Source organism: Malaclemys terrapin, chromosome 7 (genome assembly GCF_027887155.1).
Source record: "Malaclemys terrapin pileata isolate rMalTer1 chromosome 7, rMalTer1.hap1, whole genome shotgun sequence".
In the NCBI taxonomy this organism is placed as follows: domain Eukaryota; kingdom Metazoa; phylum Chordata; order Testudines; family Emydidae; genus Malaclemys; species Malaclemys terrapin.
The window spans coordinates 99,232,715-99,238,027 of NC_071511.1; the positions used below are offsets into that span (position 1 = coordinate 99,232,715).

Sequence of the window (5,313 nt, forward strand, 5' to 3'; positions counted from 1 at the left end):
ACATGAGTACTTACAATACCGGTTACTTCAAGTAAAATCAGAGGTTTCTGAAAACCTTAATGTCCACTATTAGTATAGTGATGATCTCAGTATATAAATATTAGCTCTCCTAAAGGATCCCTAGCCCTCTACCTATAGCCAGGTTTTATGGTATAAAAACTAGATGTCATGGATAAGATTTAGTCTGTATTTTCTTGAAACCAAAAATACTTCTATCCACAGTTAGCTGAATTGCATATGATTAATTTCAGAGAAACATTTTCTAAGTTTCCCCCTAGCTACTTGAGTTTACCTCATGAATTGAAAAGCACAGCCTCCTCCATTCCAACATAATTAGGCTGAAAGTAAAGATGTCCTACTACTTATGATAATTTGATGGCAAGGAGGGTGCGCATGAAATTAGAAGAAAAATGGGTGAAGAATACAGAACACTGTGCAAAGAAATTTGTGTGAAGATCAAAGAAGACTATGAAGACTTTAGAAAGAAAACATTAAGAGAGGCAGCTGAAAAGAATGAGAGTCTGAAGAAGTTAGAAAGGGATTTTAGACTGAAACAGATTATCCCGCAGTACTGAAAGATGAAAATGGTGAAAGGACATCAGAAAGGAGCAAGATGAACGAAATATGTACAAAATTCTGGAATGACCTCTACTCCTCGCATGTCTATGTCCAGCGTAGACCGACAAGGCAGCAGGTTACAGAAGAAGGCAGCTTACAGACATTATGTGGGAAGAAACTGAATATGCAGTTCATAACATAAAGAGAGGGAAGAGTCTGGGAGTGGACAATATTTGGCCAGAATATCTCAAAGCAGGGAAAGGTACTCTCTTCAAAGAGTTGGCGCAGCAGGTCACCATTTATATCAATAGCAAGCGTGTTCCAGATGCTTGGAAGAAATCAAAAACAATACTATTGATGAAGAAAGGCGATCCAGAAGAACTGAGCAACTACTGTCGATCACACTCCTCTCACAAGTGTATAAAGTCTTCACCCACGTCAGACTCAATTGGATTAAGAAGGATTTTGAAATGCACAAAAGCAGAGAACAAGCTGGTTTCTGCTCAGGGTATTTGACAATTGATCACATCCACTCAGTTCAGAAGCTCATCAAAAAAATGCAAGGAACACAAAATACCATTGTGTATTGCATTTGTCGACTACAGAAAAGCATTTGACTCAGTAGAGATTAACACTGTACTCAATGCGCTCAATGAAATCGAATGAACCCGAGGTACATCGACCTGCTGGAAGAAATTAACTGCAATTGCTGGATAACATTATTCATTGTCCCCTGCATTACTACTATATGTAGAGGAGTCAGACAAGGCAACACAATCTCACTGAAGCTGTTTACAGCAGTACTGGAGTCGCTGTTCAAGAAATTGAACTGGGAAGAAATAATCAGAATTGATGGAGAACAGTTAACGCATCTTTTCTTCACTGACAACCGTGTAATACTGGCAAAGGATACAGCAGAACTGGAGAACAAATTGCAGCAACTGCAAACACTGTCACATGATATCGGGTTGGAAGTGAACACGTCGAAGATGAAGTGGATATGGAATGAGCATTGTACAGAAGGAATCATCACTGTAAATGGGAAAGAAATCGAGGAGGTCAACAAATATATTTACCTGGGTCAGCAGCTGAGCAGAGACAACTCATTCAAAGGGAATGCAGTAGGAGGCGAAAGGTGGGGTGGGCAAGTTTCAACAAAATAAAGATGTCTCTAATGGATGATGAACTGAAAAGGAAAGAACTGTTTAACTCCACTGTTCTGCCAGCAATGATAAGGAGCAAAAAGCTGGTCAACGACGAAAGCGGAGGAAGAAAAATTTGCTGTCACCCAGAGAGCAATAGAAAGGCAAATGTGTAAGATATCGCTCTGTGATCATATACTGAATGAGGAGATCAGAAGGCGTACTGACCGATGTAGTGCAGGCAATGTACGATGCAAAGCGAAGATGGGCGGGTCATGTAATCTGCAGGCAAGACAATAGGTGGACAACCCACATCAGTGACTGGATCCCCAGAGACCACAAGCAACTGCTGGGCAGACCGAAAACACGCTGGGCTGATCCTATGACAAAACTCTTTGGCCAGAAATGGAAAGAACGTACTCACAACAAAATAGAATGGTGTGGCATCGACTTGCGTTCATGGAGGGACGGATGAGGACAAGCCTGACAAAGGCAACAAAAGTGACTACTTATGAAGTTTTCAACAACTCCATAATGTTCAAGTAAACTTGACTGTAAAGACTGTGGTGGGTTAAGAGAGAACAAATTGCAACATAATGTGAAAATGCAGCTTGCCAATGTTGTGAGGAAGATTATTAGAACCAAATTAAAGAATTGCATTTAAAATGAATCTAGAAATACACTGGATGAGTAAAAATAATGTTCAGGAGAGCCAAATTGCAGTTGTATAGGGATTATTGAAACAATTGTAGTTGCTGATTTATAACTGTGCTGCACAATGTATTATAAAACTGGTTATCTGTGTGCTAACACTACAATAATGCATGAAGCTTAGGATCCGTTTTAAATGACATCCATAACTATTGAGAATTGCTAAAAAGCTATTGTTCCTTATTCATTTCACTCTAAATGTACCATTTTCCCACCCCTTTTGCAATTGTGCTCTCTTAACATGTGTGTGTGCATTTGGAATTGGAATAAAATGAATCACCCTCCACAATGATAGCAATTGGTATGCATAAGGTGTTAACTGAGACAGGAAATGATTTTTACTAGACTGATATGGATTTTTGGGAATGTGTAATAACTCTTTAAGAAGCCCAATATAAAAGTATGAAATGGGGGCTTCTTGCAGATGACTTCCTGAGGCAACATTGCTAAAAGCAGATAAATAGTTCAGATATTTGGACATGTATTTCAGCACACATCATGAGCAGACAAATAAGGGAGGGGAAGCAGAGGACTTAGAACCTAGACCTTCTGATTTCCAGCCAATGCCCTCTGCCAGTACACTGCACTATTGCTTATCAAACCTAATGAAAGATACTGAAGGAAGTTCTCATGAATTTCTTGCACTGGACCATCCACACAACATTCTTCATTATCTGTTTTCTTTATTTATATTTTCAGTACTGTTTTGTAGACTGCATATGCTTCTCATAATTGCTTGTGACATTTGTTTATTTATACTAAAAAAAAGTCCTGACTACTTCCAGACACTATTAAAAATAAGCCATTTTAATTGTTCTATTTTATGCCCCCCTCCCCTTTCCAGCCCAGTTTGACAGGATGGAACATTGTTTTTGCTTGGGATATAACTATTTCTGCTGGAGGAGAGAGCGCTAGGGGGAATCAGAAAACAGACAGTAATCGAAGTTCCAGTCAAGTGAACATACTTTGTTTAGGAGCTGTCAGGTATCCTGTTACAGGTATATACATTTGCTTAATACATTCATTCCTCATGGTTTCTTTACCAGATAAGTCATAAAATATATATACTTTTTCATATGACTATGAATCTCACTGCCTTAAGTGAAAATTGTATGGCTCACCTCTGCCCTTGCTTTCTCGTTACACCATTAAAATTTACATCATTTAAAAAAAGACGTGCACACTCTCCTCCCTACAGGAAAAGGGGCAAGTAAAACAAGACAACCTCTAAAGGTTCCTGATGGTCCCATGTAAGCAGGGCCGGCTCCAGGCATTTTTGGGACAGCACCGTCCAGGCAGCTTTTTTTTTTTTTTTTTTTGGGCACGCTTGGGGTGGCAAAAATGGTAGAGCTGGCCCTGCATGTAAGGCACTCACCATAGTGGTGAGTATGAAATGGTTACATAGATCCAAGGGACTCTTACAGCCCCTTTTGATTATTATACCACATCCCTGATTTTGAACTCTAGTTAATCAAGATTCCCAGTTTACTGAATAGCCCCAAGAGAAATAGACACCATGCTTTGCAATGCCTTGCACCCCCTCTTAACAACCCCATTTCTACAAAGTTCTCGGAAGGCTTTCAGAAACTGGGTTCTCCTGTATTTGTAATAAAATCTAATTTCTAATGAGTTTAAGGAGGGTTTTGTGGTTGAGGCACTAGCCTGACTCAGGAGATCTGAGCCAGACTTCCTGTGTGACTTGGGGCCCTTAATAGGTGCTTAAGTTCTCTGAGTCTTGTCTATTTATATTGTAAGCTCTTCAGGGCAGACACACACACACACTCTCTCTCTCACACATTATATATATTTGTACAATGCCTTGCCCATTAAAGCCCTTAGCACCCTTGGGGCCACTAGCTGAAACTGTAATAATAGAATAAATCAATGTAATAGTGGCAGCAAGCAACTTGTGCCCTGGGGGTTAAAATAAGGGGGATTATGGGAGACCACATATCCTCCACCTCTGCTAGAGACAGACCTCCCTGTCCCATGCTCTCCCAGACTTGAGGAATCTTGATTCCCACTCTACCTGCCACTTCACTGGCTGGTGAAGTAAGAACTCCTCTGGTGCAGTACAGATAGGAAGAGCTTGTGGACTCAAGTTCTACCTGTAGATAATGCAAAACCAATACCACATGGGAGAATAATTATTCAAGCTGCTAGTCCACTTTCTGCTACAGAAAGATCTCTCCCCCTTGCTGGTTCTCCTGCCCCTTCACGGAGACAGAAGGAAAGAGACAGAGTGCCCTTTCAATAGGAAAATGGAAATACTGTCACGTGCTTCCCACGACTAGTAAAAATCCAGGGGAAACAGAATGGCCCTGTGAGTTCCCTCTCCCCTCCTGGCCATCTATGGTGTGGGTGGGGAGTGAGTGGAGTGTATGATTAGAGGGCAACCCTATACAGTTTCATGCTATGCACACACAAGAACACACACACTTTTGTCTGGTTGCCCATGGCCTGCTTGGGAACATGTATTTCTTTTTCCTTTGTCCCCTTTCACTTCCTGATGTCATACCCCCCTCTCACAAAATGCTGCAATTCAAACACATGACAATATAAATCCATGAGAATTGCTCATCTTCCCATTCCTATTTTCATCTACTTTAATCTGCAGTGCTAAGTAGTAATAGAGGCCTGTGCTGTGGCTTGAAAAGTAAAATGTGTTTTGCCAGTGAGCTGAGTCCACACCTTGAACTAAGTCTGGCAAGCTATAGGTGCTGATACAATGACTTTGGAGACCTATTCCTGGACCTTGGGCCAGCAAGTGATAGGCCCTGATGAGAGATACTGGATCAGAACCTGAACTTCAACCTTGATCTATTGGGACAAGGGTTTAACCAAATGACACTATGATTTGACCTTGTCCACACTAACTGCAAAATCATAGTCCATATAATGC

General features: G+C 40.8%; 1 pseudogene; it reads left to right on the forward strand.

Annotated features, from left to right (window-relative positions):
* Positions 1–410: 410 nt before the first annotated feature.
* Positions 411–2,175, forward strand: LOC128840993 (uncharacterized; annotated as a pseudogene).
* Positions 2,176–5,313: the final 3,138 nt, after the last annotated feature.